This window comes from Odocoileus virginianus, chromosome 11 (genome assembly GCF_023699985.2).
Source record: "Odocoileus virginianus isolate 20LAN1187 ecotype Illinois chromosome 11, Ovbor_1.2, whole genome shotgun sequence".
Lineage (NCBI taxonomy): Eukaryota > Metazoa > Chordata > Mammalia > Artiodactyla > Cervidae > Odocoileus > Odocoileus virginianus.
In genome coordinates, this window is record NC_069684.1 from 34,990,649 (window position 1) to 35,012,796 (window position 22,148).

Below are 22,148 nucleotides of genomic sequence, written 5' to 3' on the forward strand. Positions count from 1 at the left end.
ATACCATGGACAGAGCAGCCTGGCGGACTGTAGTCCACGCAGTCTGGAAAGAGTTGGACACAACAACTAAACACATGTACAGTGATTTATAGTGTATACACAAGTTTGTGCAAGCATCCTCCCTGTCAAATTCCACAACGTTTTCATCACCTCAGAAAGAAACACTGATGGTTCAGCAGGTGAAGAATCCGCCTGCAGTGCAGGAGACTCAGGAGACGCAGGTTTGATCCCTGGGTTGGGAAGATCCCTGGAGAAGGAAATGGCAACCCACTCCAGTACTGCTGCCTGAGAAATTCGATGGACAGGGGAGCCTGGCCGGCTGCAGTCCATAGAGCTGCAGAGAGTCAGACGCGACTGAGCACATCCCACATGGTCAAAAGAGAGGTAAGAAGTCCCAAATGGGATCACATGCTAAGCTCAAGGGACAAAACCAGGACTTCATACCTAACCTAATTGTGGTTTCAGTTAGGAATGCAGTCTTAATCAGCCATTCTGGAATTTCCTGCTTTGCAGTAGTGAACCATTGATAGACCCCTGCAGTTCCCCAAAGGAAGGCCACCTCAGCTGACATAATCAGCTCTTTGCTGACTAATTTCCTTGTCCCACCTCTTTCTGCCTGTAAAAGTCTTCTATTTTATCCGGTTCTTCAGAGCTCCTTTCTGTTTGCTAGATGGGCTGCTGCATGATTCGTGATGAGTGAATAAAGCCAGGAAGAGCTTTACCACTTACTCAGTTGAACTGGGTTTTGTAACAGTAGTCAGTCCCCATTTCTCGCTCTCCCCAGTTCCTAGCAACTATTAGTCCACCTTCTGTGTCTATGGTTTGCCTATTTTGGACATTTCACAGAGATGGAATTAAATAATAGGTGGTCTTTTACGACTGGCTTCTTTCACTTAGCTTATTTTCAAAGTTCATCCACATTGTGGCATATATCAGTGCTTCATTTATGGCTGAATAATATTCCATTGTATGGATATCCCATATTTGTTTTTCCATTTTATCAATTGATATTCGGCTCTTATAAATAATGCTGCTGTCAACATTTATATACAAGTTTTTGTGTGAACATTTATTTTCAGTTCTCTTGGGTATATACCCAGGAGTGGAATTTCTGGGTCATTTCAGTTCAGATCAGTTGCATCCACTCTTTGTGACCCCATGGACTTCAGCACGCCAGACTTCCCTGTCCATCACCAACTCCCGGAGCTTGCTCAAACTTATGTCCATCGAGTTGGCGATGCCATCTAACCATCTCATCCTCTGTCGTTACCTTTTCTTGCCTTCAATCTTTCCCAGCATCAGGGTCTTTTCCAATGAGTCAGTTCTTCGCATCACGTGGCCAAGGTATTGGAATTTCAGCTTCAGTATCAGTCCTTCCAATGTATATTCAGGGTTGATTTCCTTTAGGATTGACTGGTTTGATCTCCTTGCAGTCCAGGGAAATTTCAAGAGTCCAGCACCATAGTTCAAAAGCATCCTAGTCCAATTCTTCCATCCATACATGACTACTGGAAAAACCATAGCTTTGACTATATGGACCTTTGTTGGCACAGTAATGTCTCTGCTTTTTTATATGCTGCCTAGGTTGGTCATAGCTTTTCTTCCAAGGAGCAGTGTCTTTTAATTCCATGGCTGCAGTCACCATCTGCCATGATTTTGGAGCCCAAGAAAATAAGTCTTTCACTGTTTCCACTGTCTCTCCATCTATTTGCTGTGAAGTGATGGGACCGGATGCCATGATCTTTGTTTTTTGAATGTTGAGTTTTAAACCAGCTTTTTCACTCTCCTCTTTCACTTTCATCAAGAGGCTCTTCAGTTCCTCTTCGCTTTCTGCCATAAGGTGTCATCTGTATATCTGAGGTTATTGATATTTCTCCCGGCAATCTTGATTCCAGCTTGTGCTTCATCCAGTCTGGCATTTCGTATGATGTACTCTGCATGTGAGTTAAATAAGCAGGGTGACAATATACAGCCTTGATGTACTCCTTTCCCAATTTGTAACCAGTCTGTTGTTCCATGTCCGGTTCTAACTGTTGCTTCTTGACCTGCATACAGATTTCTCAGGAGGCAGGTAAGCTGGCCTTTCCTAAGGTAAATTCCCATCCCTTGAACACTTTTGCACAGTTTGTCGTGATCCACATAGTCAAAGACTTTAGTGTAGTCAGTGAGGCAGTAGATATTTTTGTGGAGTTCTCTTGCTTTTTCTATGATCCAACAGATGTTGACAATTCGATCTCTGGTTCCTCTGTCTTTTCTGGGCAATATGGTTACTCCATTTTTAACTTTTTGAGGAACTGTTAGACTTTTCCCCAAAGTGGCACCATTTTATATTCCTGCAGCACTCTATCCAGGTTCTCATTTCTGCACAGTCTCCTAACTTTGTGATTCTAACCATCCTAGAATGGCTGGTGTTTCATTGTGGTTTTGATTTGTTGTTGCTCAGTGTTCAACTCTTTGCGACCCCATAGACTGCAGCACGCCAGGCCTCCCTGTCCCTCACCATCTCCTGGAGTTTTGATTTACATTTCTCTAATTAATAATTAATAATTACATTTCTCTTTTCCTATGCTTATTGACCACCTGCATTTCCTCTTTGGGGAAATGTCTGTTCAAATCCCTTGCCTATTTTTTAAATAAGTTGCATTTTTGTTATTGAGTGGTAAGAGTTCTTTATATATTCTGGATATTAGACCTGTCAGATACATGATTTACAAAAATTTTCTCCCATTCTGTGGGTTATCTTTTCAATCTCTTGATAGTATACAAGGAAGTACAAAAGTTTTTATTTTGACAATGTTCAGTTTACCTCTTTTTTCTCCCTCTGGCTGTTCCGCTGTTGGTTTACTATCTTTGGTGTCATATCTAAGAAGCCAGTGCCTAATCCAAGTTCAGAAAGATTTACACCTATGCTCTCTTCTTCCCAGTGTAACACAGCATTGGTTATTGTAGCTTTGCAGTAAGTTTTGAAATGAGGAAGTGTGAGTCCTGCCGTGGTGTTTTCCTTTTCACTATTATTTTAGCTGTTTGGTGTCCCTTGCAATTCAGTATCAATTTGAGAATCAGTTTTTCCATTTCTGAAAAAAAAAAATAGGGATTGCATTGAATCTGTATGGAAATTTGGGGGGAATAATGCCCCCCAAATTAATAATATTAAATGTTCTTATCTATGACCAAGAGATGTCTTTCCTTTTATTTAGGTCATCTTTAATTTCAGTCAATGTTGTTTTATAGTTTTCAATTTACATTAGATTTGATTTTGCAAGTGACTCATAAAAGGAGATTATCATCTACATCAGTTCAGTTCAGTTCATTCGCTCAGCTGTGTCCGAGTCTTTAGATTATCTTTTTTGCATCTAACTTTTAAAGCCATTGTGTTATGAACTATGCATACTGACAAGTAGTTAAAACACAGATAAACAATCTGATAAATAGTTATGAAGCAAATACCCACCAAGAAATACATTATTGGCACACCAGAAACTTCCTCCCAGGCCTATTTCTTCCTCATTGGTCATTTTCTTGCCTTTTTTTTTTTTTTTTTTTATAGTGAAAACTGTTATATTTGGAATTAGCCAGCTGGACTCAGTTTAGATGATCCAAATTTTGTTGGCAACATCCAAAGCATCGTAGTCAGGAGTCAGTCAAACATATGCCTTCTTCTCTCCATCAGGCCTGAGCAGAGTATTGACCTTAGCCATGTCAGTGTCATAGAGCTTCTTCACAGCCTGTTTAATTTGGTGCTTGTTGGCCTTGACATCCACAGTGAATACCAGTGTGTTGTCTTCTATTTTCTTCATGGCTGACTCGGTGGTGAGGGGGAATTTGATAGCACAGTGGTCAGGTTTGTTTCTCCTAGGGGCGCTCTTCCGAGGATATTTGGGCTGCCTCCTGAGCCGCAGTGTTTTGGGCCGCCGGAAGGTGGGTGACGTCCGGATCTTCTTTTTCTTGTGGCTGTGGACACCTTTCAACACTGCTTTCTTGGCCTTCAAAGCCTTTGCTTTGGCTTCAGCTTTAGGAGGGGCAGGGGCTTCCTTCTTCGCCTTCGGCGCCATCTTCATGAAAAGCCATTTTCTTGCTTTTTAAAAACTGTTCATGCATACGTCCCTAAACAAAGTAGTATAGTTTGCCTGTCATCTAATTTTTTTTTTTTTTTTTTTTGGCCACACCATGTGGCTTGTGGAATCTTAGTTCTCTGTCCAGGGGTTGAATACAGGCCCTCAGCAGTGAAAGTGTGGACCTCCCTGAACTTTATATAAGTGGAATCGCATGCTATGTTCCTTTTTGTATCTTCTATTTTGTTAACGTGTTTTTAAAATTTTAATTAGAGTTGACTTACAATGTTGTGTTAGTTTAAGGTGTACAGCAAAGTGATTCACACACACATATATATTCATTATTTACATTTTCTTCCATTACAGGTTATTGTAAGATATAGAGAATAGGCTCAGATGATAAAGAATCTGCCTGCAGTGCAGAAGACGCAGGTTTGAGCCCTGAGTCAGGAAGATTCCCTGGAGAAGGGAATGGCAATCCACTCCAGTATTCTTGCCTGGAAAATCCCATGGACAGAGGAGCCTGCTGGGCTACAGTCCATGGGGTTGCAGAGTCGGACACGACTGAGCAACTATGACTTTCACTTTCACTTTCTGTGCAATATAGTAGGTCCTTGTTAGTTATCTATTTTATATACAGGAGTGTATATATTTTAATCCCAAACACCTATCTTATCCCCCCCAGCCGGATCCCCTTTGGTAACCATAAATTTTTTTCTATGTCTGTGAGTCTATTTCTATTTTGTGAATAAGTTCATTTGTGTCATTTTGTCTCTTGTTTTTTTGCTCAATTTATTTTTGTGAGATTCATCTATGTTCTCACTGAAGCTGTAATTCTTTCAGTTTCATTGCCTGCCATACAGTATTCCATCGTATAAATAAAATATCTATCCCATCTACTGTTTTGGGACATGTTGGATTGTTGGACAAGCAATGCTGAGATAAGCATACATTCTTTTTTTAATCGGGGAAAAAAGTTACTGAGAACAATTCTCAGCAGCTGGAACAGCGTATTCATGACCTTTGCTTTGCAGAGGTCAAAGAGCAGCTGCTTTCCTTCTGAGTCACTTAGGAAGCCCCTGACCTCCTCCTGAGAGGACCCAAGATCGTGAACAGCCCCGGGCTGTCAATGAAACTGCTCGGCTTTTTACTGGTGTGAATAGTTCTAAGCTTGGATTGTGCAACCAGCCTTGGCTTTGGCACATGGCCACGCAAGAGCCTGGAATGGACTCTCCCCGGATCATACTCATTTAAACCTTCAGAAGGTCTTGGAAGGACAAGTGGGGACAGGAGACGTCTTCTGGCAAGCATCTCTGTCACAGATCAAGTCAGACTAGATCTTTCCCCATTTACTGACATGAAAACCCTTCACCCACTTCCCCAGACTTTTATTATATTTCATGTTTCTAGGGGAAAGCACAAGTGCCCCTCTCCCACTACCACAATTTGCAGTCGAGTTTCCTACATTTGGGGAAATTGCAGGGGTCAGCACATCTGAAGTGCAATGGATAAACCTTGTCCTGGGAAAACAATTTTTGAGATTATGGTATTTCTCTAGCCAGGTGAGCATGTGCTCAGTCGTGTCCAAGTCTATGCAACGCCATGGACTATAGCATGCCAGGTTCCTCTGTCCATGGGATTTTCCAGGCAAGAAGACTGGAGTGGGTTGCCATTCCTTTCTCCACGGGATCTTCCCAGGCCAGATCGAACCCAGGTCTCCTGCGTCTCCTGTATTGCAGGAGGATTCTTTACTGCTGTGCCACCTGGGAAGCCCTTCAGGGAAGTATAGCGGTTGGTTACTTTACATGCAGGTTTGAGCAAGAGAACCCTTGGCATTCTCTGCACTGGAAAACATTCAAACAACATTCATACTTCTCATTACAGGGGGAAAAAATAGGGAAGACATGTAATGAAATAGCTTCAAATCACTTAGATTTAAACTTGAGGCCAATTTTCCAGTCTGATGGCACTGATATTGCCCAGATAGGTCTGGGGACTAAGCAGAAGGGTGGGAATCATGACTCCCAAGTTGCTGGGTGATCTTAAGCTACCTAATGTAGCTCTAATGTAGCTCTGCGAAAAGGAGCCAAGGACTCTGGACACCTTGCCTCTCAACACAGGTGTTGGGTTCTGCTTTTCCCATCTCCATCCCAGGAAATGGTGGTCCTCCAAGGAGGTGTGACCCAGACAGCAAACCCAGAGAAACTCCTGGCTCCAAGCTTCCACTGACAGTTCCTACCCACGTGGAACGCAGGGTCCCATCAGCCATGTTTTAAGAGGCCTATCCTCTCAGTCCTCCCCCTCCTCCTCCCTCCTTAGAGGAATTGGTAAAAAATCCAGATGGAATCTTCATTTGACCCTGAGTCATCTCTCTAGCATCTGCGCCAAGCCAGCCGGCAGTTGTCTGCTGCTCCCATGTCCAAAGGGGTCATGTCTAAAGGTCCTGGCACATCATGACAGCCCTCCTTGCCCTGCAGTTGTCTGGCTGCAGAACTAGGGGCCCAGACCCCAAGAGGCCCCATGGCCATGGCCAGCAGCCCAGGAACAGTTTGGCTTGGGTTTGCTTCTCCCTGTCCTCTCACCCGAGAAATGGCACAAGGTTCTTCTCCCCTGTTAACTGCAAAGGGGGTGGCAATCTTTAGTCTCTCAGATGAAAGAGCCCTAAATGATTTTCTGAGCTCAACTCCAACCTAAGCAGTAAGCTATGTATTTGATTTTTAACACTAGAACAGAAGAGGGACTTTTCCTTATGCTGTTGGTAGAAATGTGGGCTGGCTAGCTTTCTCATTTCCCTCTTTGAAGGTGAATATGGCTCATCTTGCCCTTTACTATGTAGGTACCATGGTGAGCAACAGCTGTGGAAGAGGAACCTGGTTCACGTGGGCCCTCTCCCTCCTCCCCCACCCAGCATCCTCAAAGGAGGTAGGGCAAACCCTGACACGCTCACGTGACCATTAAGCCACAGAGATGGAAAACCAGGGCAAGCTGACCAGCATAGTTGTGCAGTTGTAACTGAACAGGGTTCTTGGCCTCCTTGATCAATAGAAGTTGTTAAGAGGCCAGACAAGAAATTCAGGCAAGACTTCATTGGAGTGTCTGGTGTAGCAGGAGGGATGGAGAACAAGCAACAGGTTCCCTTGCTTGCTCGCTCGCTCTCTGGGGCGGGGGGGGGGGGGAAGCTGGTTCCTTATATGGGGTGAGGGGAGGGTGTGCTCCTTATATGGGGTGAGGGAGGCCAAAGGGGTGGCTTAGGTGGTTTGCCCACCCCTTTGGTGGTGTTACAGGCAGGGGGCATGTACACTACCCTGCTTTTGCTCCCTGGCTCTTCAGACTTGGCAGTTGGGGTTTTGGGTCTTTTTGTATCTTCTTGTTTATAACTGCATGCACAGTTATTTTTAGTCCCTTATAGTTTCTTTGTATTTTGTTGTTGGGAGAAAAGTTTGTCCAGGTGCAAACACTGCAGCAAAGGCTCCCAGGTCCCAGCCTGTCTCACAGACAGGGGCCTCCTCTTCAAGGGGCATGGCTGGTGGGTGTATTTCCCTACCAGAGAGACCCTCAGGGCTCAGGAACCTTTCCCTTGAATCTTTCCCTCCTTACCCCAAAGTCTAAAAGCTGTTGCCGCCAGCTTGCCGTGCCCGAGGCCCTCCTGCCTGCGGAAGCCCTGAAGACCCTGCCTCTGCCAAGCTCTTGTACGGCAGCAGCTCCCAGGGTGACCACTACTGTGGTTCCCAGCTGCCTGGGCCAATTAAAGAATAGCGGGGGCACTTCCCTGGTGGTCCAGTGGTTAAGACTTCACCTTCCATTGCAGGGGCTGCAGGTTTAATCCCTGCTCGGGAAGCTAAGATCCCACATGCTTTGCAGTCAAAAAATCAGAACATAAAGCAGAAACAATAGTGTAATAAATTCAGTAAAGACTTTTTAAATGGTCTACCAAAAAAAAAAAAAAAAAAACCCTTAAAAAAAATAGCTGAATCACTAAAGGAAACGCCTACTTTCCTTTATACCTCTGCGTGGGGACTCACTTTGCATGTGGGAGTGGCTGAAAGTACATTGCTGGCACCAGGAGTGAAGTCTCTCCTAGTGGAAGACCCAGGTTCTAGTCCTGCTGCTTGGTCCTGGCCATGTTGGTGGACAGAATTCTAAAAATGCTTCCACTCAATTCCTGAGCCCTGGTCATTTTGTCAAACACTAATCTAGGTACTCCATTTTGAAGATGGAATTAAAGGTTTGTTATGACCTGAGTGTTCACGCTCCCTTGCACTGCCAAATTCATATACTGAAACCCTAACCCTGAATATGATCGTATTAGAAGATGGGGCCTTGGAAGGTGATTAGGTTTAGATGCAATGTGAGGATGGAGCCCCCTTGATGGGACTGGTGCCTCTGTAAGAAGAGGAAGAAACACCAGAGCTTCCTCTGTCCACTGTGTGAGGATATAGCAAGAGGGCAGCTGTCTACAAAGCCAAGAAGCAGGTTTTCCCCAGGAACCGAACCTGTCAGCACCTGGATCTTGGACTCCTGGCCTCTAGAACCCTGAAAAACAAATGTCTACTGTTTAAGCCACTCAGTCTGCAGTATCTTGTTATAGCTGCCAGAGCTAAGTCAGGTGGCCCTTTAAGATACAAAGATGATCCATGTTGGCCTGAACCCCTTACAAGCAGAAAGTTTTCTTTGGCCAGGAGTAGAGGAGGAAGTCAGAGAGCCTTGAAGAGTGAGGGAAGATTCCATCAGAGGGGCTTTGGGTGTGAGGAACCAGCTGCCACCAGTGATGGTGTGAGTTGTTGCTCAGTCACTAAGTCATGTCCAGGGACACCAGGCTCTGCCCTTCACATCTCCTGGAGTTTGTTCAAACTCATGTCCATTGAGTGGATGATGCCATCCAACCATCTCATTCTGTCACCCCCGTCTCCTCCTGCCTTCAATCTTTCCCAGCATCAGGGTCTTTTCTAATGAGTCAGCTCTTCCCATCAGGTGGCCAAAGTACTGGAACTTAAGCATCAGTCCTTCCAATGCATTGGAAGGATTGACTGGTTGGATCTCCTTGCTGTCCAAGGGACTCTCAAGAGTCTTCTCTTGTGAGAGGGCCTGTGAAATGCTACTAGGGGATGAAAGAGACCTGAACTCAGCCAATCCTTGAACAAGCTGAGAACACAGCCATTAACGCTGGAGTGTGGAACCCTGAATGGAAGACCCAGTTGAGCCATGACAGATTTCTGACCTTGAAGGTCTATGAGGTAATAACTGGCTGTTTTACAAGCCACCAAATTGGTGCTGGAGAAGACTCTGAGAGTCCCTTGGACTGCAAGGAGATCAAACCACTCAATCATAAAGGAAATCAACCTTGAATATTCACTGGAAGGACTGATACTGAAGCTGCAGCTCCAATACTTTGGCCACCTGATGCAAAGAGATGATTCATTGGAAAAGACCCTGATGCTGGGAAAGATTGAGGGCAGGAGGAGAAAGGGGTGACAGAGGATGAGATGGTTAGATAGCATTACTGACTCAATGGACATGATTTTGAGCAAACTCTGGGTGATAGTGGAGGACAGAGGAGCCTCCTGGCTGCAGTCCTGTGGGTTGCAAAGAGTTGGGGACACAACTTAGTGACTGAACAACAACAAAGTTGGTGTAATCTGTTACAAAGAAATAGAAAACAAATATTCCACATGACCCAAAGGGGCTAATTTTTCTAAGTCCCCACATCTCATTCAGAAAATAAGGACAGAAAACCCAAAGGGTTGTTGTGAATAAGGGACATTGGGGCTTGTAGACAGATCCCTGAACTTTGGGCCAGAAGACCAAAAGTCACTAGTTGTGTCACTTTTAGCAAGTTATTTAACTTCTCCTAGTCTCAGTTTCCACACTTCTAAAGTGGAGCCAGTGGCAACTATGTTCTTAATAACTGAGTGACAGTTGGGCTCATGGCCACCCAGCAAAAGACTACATTTCCCAGAATCCCTTGCTAAGAGGTATGGTCACCTGCCCAAGGCTTCACCAATGAAATGAGAAAGGCATGTGGGCTGCTTCTAGGGTGGACTTTAAAACATGGCACATGCCCTCCAGCTCCTGCCCCCTCCTATGACTAGAACACTGAGGTGCCAGCCACACAGCTTCAACAAGCAGACAAGGAACGTGACTTCCAGGATGGTGAGAAGAAAGATGGTATGAACCCAGGTCCCTAAATAAGGGGGTTGCTGAGTCACCCACTGGCTTGGCACGTGAGAGGGAAATAAACATGTTTTCTTGGAGCCCTTGGCTATTGGGGGTGGGGGTCGGGATGCTCTTATTACAGCAGCCTTGTCTCTGCCTTGACTAATTCAAGCAACTAGTACAGGGAAAACAGGTCCAAGGGTGGCAAAGAAGAATTGGGGATGTCATGTAAGCATTAATTAGCCCAGAGCCTCTGTTTCACCTAGGATTTTGTTTTGCAAAATGGAGCAATTATTAAAATATTAAGTGACTTTTTAATCCTCCTCAATAAGTATTACTTCAAGAATATGCTAGAAGTTCAGTGAATCAAGGGGTTGTGGTGATTTATTCATTCCACAGATTATCTATTGAGCCCCTATTAATTGCCTGAAGATATAACACTGAACAAAACAAAATACCCACTTTCAAGGAGTTTTCCTGCTAGGCAGGAGGGAGGTGATAAACAACCAACAAATACATAATGTTCAATAGTGATTAGTATGGGAGAGAAGAGTAAGTAAAAGGGTGGAGGCATGCCAGTGAGGGTGATGGGAACGTATTATACAGGTATCCAGAGAAGATCTCCCTGATGCCATAGCATTTGAACAAGATCCAGAAGTGAGGGAGTGTCCTGGGACACCCAGGGGAAGAACATTCTAGGCAGGGGAAACAGTCCAAGCAAATGCCCTGAGGAGGAGCATAGCCTATGTGTTTAGGGAACAGCAAGGAAACTCTAGAGGGGGGATCAGAGGGCAGATAGATTATGAGGACCCCACAGTCAACATGAGGAATTCAGCTTTTGTATGCTGAGAGTCCCTTGGACTGCAAGGAGATCAAACCATTCAATCATAAAGGAAATCAACCTTGAATATTCCCTGGAAGGATTAATGCTGAAGCTGAAGCTCTAATACTTTGGCCACCTGATGAAAAGAGCCAACTCATTAGAAAAGACCCTGATGCTGGGAAAGACTAAGACTAGTTCTAGACTAAGAACAGGAGGAGCAATTGAAGAGCTGAGTAGAGGGGTGCTCTGAGCTCCACATCAGAGTAAAGCCTGACTTAGGGGCTACTGTGTCATTGAGGTGAGGGGTGATGGAGGTAGAAATCAAGGATGTGTAGTTCCAGATGCAGAGATGATAGGATATATGGAGGGGTCAGGTGTGAGTGTGAGCAAATGAGGAGTCAAGGAAGATTTTAGAGTTCCAAGATGAAAGGGCAGACTTACTCTTGCCTAGAGGGGGCAGGTATGGGGAGGCAACAGAAGGTGCTCAGTTCTGGATGCCTTTGATTCCTATTGGACAAGCCAAGTGGTCCTACTTGGGGAAGGTCCTACTTGGAGATAGAAATTTGGAGGCAGTCAGCATAAAGATGGTGTTTAAGCCATGAGACCTGAGAGCTCCCAGGGACCAACATCTGCAGAGGGAGCCCTGGGCACTACAAACTAGAAGTGGGAGGATGAGTCAGTGGAACCAGAAAGATGTCTTTCAGCAGTGACTGTATTTTTTTTATTGTGGCAAAATTAAAATTTTTTGATATGTCATGAGAATTGTAATTTTTTTTTTACAGGAAATATATTTTATTTTTTTCTCATTTATTTTTATTAGTTGGAGGCTAATTACTTTACAGAAAATTGTAATTTTAACTATGTTGAAGTATGTGATTCAGTGGCATTGATGACCTTCACAGGACTCTGTAACCATCACCACTATTTCCAAAACTTTTTCATCAACCCAAACAGAAACTTTGTACCCCTTAACCAATAAGTCTCCATTGTCTCTTCCCTCCAACCCTGGCAATATCTACTTTCTGTCTCTAATGAGTTCCCATTTCTGAACCTTTCACATCAATGGACTCAGACAACAGATGGTCATTTCTATATGCTTCTTTCATTTACTATAATGTCTTCAAGGTTCACTCATGTTGTAGCATGTAATGGCACTTTATTTCCTTTTATGCCAAGTAGTATCCCACTGGATGAATATTTTGCTTATCCATTCACTTGTTGATGAACACCTGGGTTTTTTCTGCCTCTTGGCTATTGTGAATAATGCTGCTGTGAATAAGCAGTGACTCTTAATGTGGGCTTGGGGAGGAAATAAAAGCTATGAGCATGTCTCCTTCCCAGAAGCCCTTCACAGTCTTCCAGGAGTTTTCTTTGGCTCTATAAAAGAGAACTATGAGCTAAACTGATTGAAAACAGCTTTAAAACAAATGGGATTAAAAGAAAATTAGCAATATGCCTTAAATCTCAATTAGACAGGAAATATATTACACATATATTCAATAGGAACATGGAACCTAAATGTTGAGCATGTGCAAGCTATGCTATGTCTTGCTCAGCACCCCTTTCTCCACAGAACGCACATCCAAGAAAGGGAGGGACCTGGCTGGCCTTGTGTGTGGTGTCTGTCACACAACAGGTCCTCAGCCAGGGTCTGTGGGACACACGGAGCAGCCAGATGACAGTCGCTGGAGTCCTGGCAAGACACACTGTGGCCCTGATTGCCTTTCTAGAGCAAGGTTCTTACCTGCGGGCAGTAACCTGGACGGGGACTAGGTGAGTCTGTTGTCATCAACTTCCCACAGAAATCAAGCAAATCCTTTACTTACCAACATGGAAAACAAGGCCCAGGAGTTCAGTGTTTTGTTTATTTGTTTGAGCAGTGCCAACAACAGAAATCTCAGATGTTTTCCTATCACGTTGCAGGTTTCTCAAAATACCACTCGTGCTCATCACTACTTTTAAATTATGGTCGTTACTTGGCCAGCTGCTGCAGGATCATATTTAATGTGCTAATAGAGGCACATATGTGTGTGTATTAGTCATTCAGTCATATCCAACTGTTTGGGACCCCCATGGGCTGTAGCTCGTCAGGCTCCTCTGTCCATGGAGTTCCCCAGGCAAGAATACTGGTGTGGGTAGCCATTCCCTTCTCTAGGGGATTTTCCAGACCCAGGGATCAAACCCAGGTCTCCTACATTTCAGGCAGATTCTTTACTGTCTCAGCCACAAGGGAAGCCCAGGGGCACATGTATCACTCTAACAAATTTAACAAATTTGGTTTTATCAACTATTTTGATAATTATGTTACACTATGTGCTGTGCTTTGTCGCTCAGTCATGTCTCTTTGCGACTCTATGGACTGTAGCCCACCAGGCTCCCTTGCCCATGGGGATTCTCCAGGCAAGAATATTGGAGTGGATTGCCATGCCCTGCTCCAGGGGATCTTCCCAACCCAGGGATTGAACCAGGTCTCCCACATTGCAGGCGGCTTCTTTATCATCTGAGCCACCTGTGAAGCCCAAGAGTACTGGCGTGGGTAGCTTATCCCTTCTCCAGGGCAACTTTCCAACCCAGGAATCGAACCGGGGTCTCCTGCATTGCAGGTGGATTCCTTACCAGCTGAGCGACCAGGGAAGCCCATGTTACACTATATTTGCTATATAATCCATGCATTTTTTCCATCTTTCGGTCTATAGGCACTGGTAGATGGGCAAAAGGGTCACGATATAACCACAGTCAAACGGCTGCTCCCAGGGCTTGTCTCTCTTCCCCCTCTGCCTTCATCCCTGGGACACACTTGGGTCCTGGATCCGGACTCACACCCAGACTCCACATCCTGACCCGGCTGTGAGGGCACCTCTTGCCACCAGGAGGCGCTGCTTCCTCCGTGTCAGAGGAAGCCCAGGGAAGATAGAGGGCTTCCTCCCTCCATCTTCGTCCTAATCAGGGCTGGTTAACGGAACCTCCTGGCAACTTTTTTCCTGTTCTCATTCTCTGATCCCCCACGCCCTTCTCTTTCCCTCCCCCATCCGCTCTCTCTTAAAACAAACAAACAAACAAACAAAAACCACTTTCTATAACGGAAAATTTCAAAATGTACAGAAGTATATGCGAACCCCCCGGATGCCATGAGCCAGCTTCAATCATCGCCTCACGACCAATCTTGTTTCACCTACATCCTACCTGGGGAACTTTCTAAGTATGTAGATACCCAGGTCCCACCCAAGATGGGGGAGTCAGAGTCTTAGGGCTTAGGAAGCTCCCAGGCCGCCCTTTGGGAACCACTTCTACAAACTTGGCCCCGCCTCCGGGATGCCCGCTCCGCGCCCCCGCCCCCATCCCCATCCCCCACCGGGTGCTGTTCACACAACTCGGCCTCCGAGCCCTCCCCCACAGACCCACCCGGAGCCTGCCGGCCTTCTCCCATCTCTGACCCAAGTCCTGCGGCTCCCATCACCCCTCTCTCGCTCAGGCCCCACAGGACTCCGGCACAGCTGGTCCCTGTCCTCTGTATGGTCACTCTTCTGCATCCATCTGAGAGCCAGTACTAAGTGACCACGCCTCACACCCTTGAGCAATCTCGGGCGACTACGTTCTGTTGGCTCCTGGGTCTTTCGCTGCCTCTTCCTATGGACAGAGAACAGGCCCCAGAGTCCATCATTTCTAGGCTGGATAGATACTGCTAAGCTATTAAAACTTGACTTTGAAGTGTTCAGAAAAATCTCAGTGATGAGCTGAACTGTGTCACCACCATCCCGCCCCTACTCTGCAAATCCATAGTTGAAGTCCTGACCCTCAGGATTTCAGAATGTGACTGAATTTGGAGACTGGGTTTCCACCCCCCACCCCACGTTTATCTATCTATGTGACGGCACTGGGTCTTAGTTGTGGCGCCAGCATCTTTGACGTTAGTTGTGACAGGTGGGATCTAGTTTCCTGACCAGGGAATGAACTTGGGACCCCACTGGACCACTAGGGAAGTCCCTGGAGATAGGTTCTTTAATGAGGTAATCAGGTTAGAGGTCATTAGGGTGGGTTCTAATCCAATATGACTGGCATCCTCATAAAAAGGGGAGGTGTGGTCACAGGCAGGCACAGATCATGTGAGGACCCAGGGAGAGGAGGGCCATCCGTGAACCAAGGAGACAGGCCTCAGATGGGACCAGCCCTACCGACACCTTGATCTTGGACTTCCAGCCTCTGCAACTGTGAGAAGAGAGATTTTCTGCAGTTCTTTGTTAGTGCAGCCCTAGCAAAGTAATACAACCCCTGAGCAGAAACAAGTCACAAAACAAGAAACATTCTTCCCTGAGTTCTGAGGAACCAGTTTCTGATGACTGTCAGAGGCAGCCCCAAGCACCAGACCCGGGTTCTGTATTTGTGTGTGCCCCAAGAGGCCCTGGATTCAGCCAGAAGGAGAATTCTGGCCCCACCCAGCCTCCCTCGCCCCGACTCTCTGGGTAGGTCTGTCACCATCTTTTGCTGCAGCACCTGCTCTGTGCCAGGCTGTCTCAGGAAGTGGTCACCAAGTCCTGATCCCAAACTGGGTCATGAGTTTGACGTGGGACAAGAGTCCTCATGACCTCCAGCCTGAAGGCTTGTAGCAGGTGTTAGACAAAAGTGGCTACACAATTCATGGGCCAGATGCACAATGAAATTGCAGGTCCTTGTTCCAAAGTCATTACCAAGTTCCACTGGTGACAGCCCAGATGCAGGCCCTGCAAAGCACAGGGTCCTGTGGGACTGTACAGACTGCACCCCCTGAAGTGGCTCTTAGGGAACAGCAAAGGGAGGAGCAAGGCCAGTGTCCAGGGCACAGCAACCTCACCAGGAGCCACTGACTTGTCACCAGCGCCAAGAATCAGCCACCTGCCCCTTCGGATCTGAGCCTCGTGGAAGCTTCCAGACGGTGACCTGGGGGAGATTGTTTCATCTCTTCTCTCCTATCTGGATTCCATGTTTTAGCTGTGACTTCAAATAGAAAAAGACAATCCTTAAAGTTTGTCATTTAGAGACAGGATAATCTGTGATTTTTGTGCATTATGGCAATTAGACTATAGCCTGATGCTCTGTTTTGGAATGATGCCTCAGGATCCTGGGGATGGAGTGAGGAGGTACTAGCCCAAACAATTACTACAGAATCACCAAAGGGGCACAGGGCACCTCTTAGTTAAAGAGTCCAAGGGCCTATGTATTTGGCTGTTTACTTTGGCAATTCCAGTTCCAGCAAAGGATGGATTTGTCCAAAGTGGCTCCAGGTAATGTTCAGAAAGAGATGCAGGGGATGAAGAGCAAGGGAACCCCTCCTTCCTCTGTGTAGGCATATCATGTAGAGTTTGTGAGTTTCAAACAATAAACGGGACTCTGGTGAACTCATGTCTAATGAAAACAAGGCAGCTCCTAGGATGGCAGGAATACTTAGGCAGGATGGGACCAGAGAGCTTGGGGGATCCAGGGGGCCAGAATGACAGGATCCTCCTTTGAATGTGTGCACTGGGACCAGCAAACTGCACGTACATCTCATCTGCACCCTGAGCTCATGACTCACACTGACCAGGGGAGTCCCTGACTGCATCTAGTGGGGTGAGTGGTTTTCCCAAGGATCCAGCAGCTGCTGCTAGAAAAGGATGCTGGGGAGCAAAACTCCCCCAATGTCCCCTAGTCCTTGGGCATCCCTACTAGCACCCTGTCTGGTGTAGAGCATGGACTAGGTGCTGAATTAAAGCTCTCATTTTGACCAGATTCCCCACCACATCCACCAATTTTAACCACTAATCCTGGGGAGATAGAGCCCCAGAAAAGAGTGGCAAAGATTATTTCCTTCTCACCTGCCCCCCCTTAAATGTATAAAGGCTACAGTTTATAGACTATTTTGTACATGTCCAAGTGCAGGCTGGTCAAACAGATAAAGTAAGAAATTCGGCTTTAAAGGTTCTAGGAAATCTCAATTTAAATTACATCAGTTCTTATCTGGGCCTCAGTTTCTGATCTGGAAAATGAGGTTGTACTACAATGAACTTTCCCTAACGTGTGATTCAGAGAGGGGAGAATTCAGGTTGCTATTGGGTTTTAAGAGCTGTGTAGGGTCCCTGTGGTCATACAGACAAATTAGGGAACAAAATGACCTTGCAGTTTATTTGTTGAAAGGGCCCTTAATTATTGCCTCACCTCAGAGGCACCATCTGATGCTTCACCTAAAGAAAGTATATTTTTAAGGGCACTGGTTTTATGGATGTATTTAAATGTAAATGTAGTACATATGTGTGCATGCATACATACATATATATATATATATATATATACATTTTTGTTTTTAATAAACTAAATTCTGGAATAATTTTAGATTTACAGATTCATATCCTTCACTCAGTTTCCTCTAAATGTTAACATTTTACACAACCATTATCAAAACTTAGAAATTTACATTGGTAAATGTTAAAAGATCTTTCTTGGGTTTCACCAGTTTCTCTATTCATGTCTTTCTTCTGTTCCAGGATCCAATCGAGGACACCATACAGCATTTAGTCAAATATATGTTGTAACTTTTAATTTTGAAATAACCATAGATTTATAGAAAATTGCACACACAAAAAAATAGAGAGATCCTACGTATCTTTGAGTCAGTTTCTCTCAGTAACTGTAGGCCAATACTGAAACTAGGAAATGGATATTACTGATCCACAGAGCTTATTAAATATATAGGCTGACATATATATATATATATATATATTTTTTTTTTAAAGTAATTGTTTGTTTTTTGGCCTTGCCTCACGTCACGTGGGATCCCAGTTCCCCGACCATGATCGAACCTGCACTTCCAGCCTTAGAAGCACGGAGTCTTAGCCACTGGACCACCAGAGGAATACCTGCATATACATTTTAACCAAATATATGTTTTAACCTCCACTTTGCCTCAGTCAAGAACAGATACTTTCCCCCAAAACATAAAACTTGCATTTAACTCTACCTGCCTCCAAACTTAAGTCTAGTCATGAAGTTCTTGGTCCCTCTCTCCAACCCACCAGTTACAAACTAGGATTTGCCCATTCGTTCCCAAAGAAGAAGTGCATGCTGACCCAGGGCCGGACAGCCTCAACTTAAGGACCCCGAACTCCCCAAATTCAAGGCCAATGTGCATGCGTGCATGTGTGTGTGCGTGCATGTGTTTGTATGGGTGAGACAGACAGAGACAGGGGAGTAGCCCTCTTTCCCAGTCTATTCTAAACTCACTCCCGTGGAGCCAACACCACCCCTCACATCTCCACAGGAGAGGAGATAAAGAGCTAGATGAATATCTAAGTACATGTCTTCTGTTACCATCAGATATAAAGATGACAAATATTCTATCCATCTGCTCTAAAGACTGCAGGGGTAAATTCAACTGCCATGAAGACATCAGTTTTATCTGAGACCCAAATGGAAGCAGAGACTACCTGATGTTTGTTTCCTGAATCATCATCCAGGGATGTCTACAGGTGACTTCTATCTGAGACAGGTCACAGATAAGTGACCTCTATGTGAGAAACAGATTATGTCTGTGCTGACATAACTGTGCATGTGTTAGTCGCTAAGTTGTGTCTGACTCTTTGTGACCCCGTGGACTGTAGCCTGCCAGGCTTCCCTGTCCATGGAATTCTTCAGGCAAGAATACTGGAGTAGGTTGCCTGATCCCCTTCTCCAAGGGAATCTTCCCAACCCAAGTATCAAACCCAGGTCTCCTACACTGCAGGCAGATTCTTTACCACTGGGCCACCAGGGGATGCCCCTTGCTGGCATAACTAAAAGCAAAGCTAGACAGGAAAAGGTTACTTTGCAAATGATTTTACCTGAACTCAAGTTAACAGTCTAGTTAAATCATAATCCAAACCTGTGGTCCCTTTGGGCTTCCTTGGTGGCTCAGGCGGTAAAGAATCCGTCTGCAATGCAGGAGACCATGGTTCGATCCTTAGGTCGGGAAGATCCCCTGGAGAAGGGAATGCAACCCACTCCAGTACTCTTGCCTGGAGAATTCCATGGACAGAGGAGTCTGGTCCCTTTATTTGAGAAGTTCAAGCCCCCAAATCAGTCAGTGGTTGGAGATGGCAGGCATTCTTTACTTCAGCCTAAAACTGGGGGAAAAAATGTAAAGACTTTGGCTTATAATTGATCCCAAATGCTGTCTTGGTCAGAACTCCCGTGAGGGCTCTGGGCTGGCTCTGTCACTGCAGCCGGCATCCCAGGCATGCAATGGCCCTACTGCAGGCTCTGGGGAGCAGAGAGGAACTGTGGCCAGGCGGCCGCAGGCGTGGCCAGTGCAGTGTGCATGACAAAGGGATCCTCTCTGAAGCCAGCCCGCTGAGCAGAGGAGGACCAGGCCATTCCCACGGGAACTGATCTGGCTGCCTGCTTTGCTCTCCAGCAATAAGAGAAAGAGGACTCACTTAGCCTGGAGGAGGGGCTATCAGGCAGAGTGTGTCAAGGCCAAGGTTCAATTTCAAAGCTCAGAAAACCATTCTAAGGCCCTTCTGACTCTTACAAAGTGGTCAGAATGGAAATAGTCTCCTCTCCCGTCTAGCATTTAGAAGCACAAAGAATGACAAGACAGAACTAAGAGATGAGGTCCAGTTGGGTGGGCACGAGCAGGGGAGGTGCCCTGGGCAGTGGCTGGAAGGGGAGCAGCAGACAACACGCAGAGGCTGCGGGAGGGCTGGTCACAATAGGTGCTGTCCTCAGACTGCATCAACAGTACCCATCGCATCATGGACCCTGGAGGCTTGTCTTAACTTTAGTCAGTGGGGTCAGAGGAGTCAGTCACTGGCATGTGGCTTTGCCTCTGAGATTCGGGTGAGTTTCTTTAAGCATGAGATTGGAAAGCAATGGGGAAAATCAGCGGGACAGTAAACTGGGGAACTTACCACTCAGTGTCAGCAACTAGATACCAATGGCAGGAAGGCAAGGACCGACCCCAAGCTGGTTTGGCAGGCTCTGGGGACACACAGGGCCTGGCTTGCTGTTGGGTTATCCCGGGCTTGCTGGAGGCCATGGGGTATGCCTGGTGATCCAAGACTTGGAAAAGCCACTGCTGTCTTGGCTCTCCATCCTTTGGTGGCTTGGATCCAGTTTCTGTTGCCATGGTAATCTGGCAGGCCTAACAGCTCGCTGGACCCAAAGCTGGCATCGGTGGGTGGAACTGGTGGGACCCGGAAAACCAAACTCTGGTCTCAGCTGAGCTCCCTTGGAGCAACCCTTCTCATCACCAGCGCAGAAAACACCACCAGCTTTTCCTCCCCATCAACTTCCTGGGTCTGGCTTCAGATGAAAAGAAAAACTCTCCCCAAGGCAGACACGTCTCCTAATGCCCACACAGGTACCTCCTCCGAAGCATATGATTGCATTTGAAATTTGCTTCATGCAGGGAGAGAGAGAGTAGAGGGTGTTCACATTCAACTCACTCGTCAAAGGGGGTCCCCACAGGTCAGTGACACCACCCCAGACCCATCTCTAAGGACACGAGCCTGCGGTTAGGAGTACGGAGTTCAGAGCCAGATTGCTTGGCTCCCCCTTTCTATCAACTGCATCCTGTTACTTTTAAAATTTATTATTATTATTTTTGGCTACACTATGTGGCTTGTAGGATCTTAGTTGCCCAGCCAGGGATTAAACCTGTGCCCCCTGCAGTGGAATCACAGAGCCCTAACCACTGTACCACCAGGGAAGTCCCATTCTGTGTTACTTTTGCCCTTGGTGCTTCTGTTTCTTCTCTGAAAGGCAGGGTGACAACAGATTCTTGCTCCTGAGATAATACATAAGCCCTAGGATGCAGGGCTTCATACATAGTAAGTGCTCCATAAACATTAGCAATTATCATTCCTAGGTGCAATCTCCTCCTAGCCAGAATCCATCCATGGCCCAGCCTGTGCACCTTTTTCCTCCAACAGTTATAAGCAGGCAGCTCCAGGGACCCAAGAGCTTGCTTCCAGCAGCCCTTACCAGCTGCCATGGCAGGGCAAAGCCTCCGACATCCTGCCCCAGCATCCGACGATGGTTCGAGCGTCTTGCCTCTTTCTTCCCTCTTGGGCCCACAACGTGCAGCACTTCTAGGGCAGTATACTTGCTGATTGCTTCCTGCATTATTACTCACAACAACCAGCTAAGACACTGCCAAAGAAACACTCACAGCTGGCCCCGCCGATGACAGGGGGCAGGCCTGTCCTGCCTCTGCTTGAAACCTGCAGAGAAAGAAATGGGGGGGGGGGGTGCGGAAGAAAGACAATGGAGGAGAAAGCTGAGATCGCAAAGATCTCAGCAGGGCTGGCCCACGACCCACACTCATCAAGAGGAAAAACAAGCTAGCGCTTCCCTAGGTGAGAAGTTAGAAAATGACAATAGTTTAAAATTCATGGGGACTTTCCTAGTGGTCCAGTGGTTGAGAATCCACCTTGCAATGCAGGGGATGTGGGTTTGATCCCTGGGCAGGAAACTAAGATCCCAATGACTTGGGGGGCAGCTAAGCCCAAACACTGCAACAAGAGAAGCCCTTGCCCTGCAACAAAGACCCAGCGCAGCCAAAAACAAAAAAAGCAAGCAATAAAATAAAGCAGCAGCAACTGCTCCCAGATCCCGGGCACAGTGTAGAGAGTGGGGCCATCGGAGTTCTGCCAAAGGAGATATGGATGAAGATTTATGTCAAGGAGTGGGCTCATGTGATCCCGGGGCTGTTAGGCCAGGCTGAAGTCTGCAGGGCAGCCTAGCAAGCTGGAGACTCCTGGGCTAGAGCAGGTACTGCCATCCAACCACAGAATTTCTTCCTCTTGGGTCCCAGCGAGGCTCTTAAGGGCTTCAACTAACTAGATGAGGCCCACTAACTCTCCTGGATGATCTTCACTCAGTCAACTGATGGTGGATGATGACCCACCTACAAAATGTCACAGCAGCACCTAGACTAGTGTCTGGCTGGGTTCCTGGGTCCCACAGCCTGCTCATGCAGACGCCTCAAACTGACCATCACAAAGAGGCGGCCTGAAGATCACGTGACTCACGGCTTTGGATGCAGACCACCCAAGGTGTGGGAGGGGGGATACGCAGCAGGTGTTCTCTACCCCAGCAAGGCAAGTCCCAGAAACCTGTGTTGCAGGCAAGGG

General features: G+C 46.4%; 1 non-coding gene and 1 pseudogene across 1 annotated transcript; both read right to left on the minus strand.

The window, feature by feature from the left end:
• Window positions 1–1,042: 1,042 nt before the first annotated feature.
• On the minus strand, window positions 1,043–4,079 carry LOC139037485 (large ribosomal subunit protein uL23 pseudogene; annotated as a pseudogene).
• A 1,380-nt stretch (window positions 4,080–5,459) lies between these two features.
• LOC139037604 (U1 spliceosomal RNA) lies at window positions 5,460–5,622 on the minus strand. Its single transcript, XR_011490484.1, has one exon. It is a non-coding gene; the product is annotated as a U1 spliceosomal RNA (small nuclear RNA).
• Window positions 5,623–22,148: the final 16,526 nt, after the last annotated feature.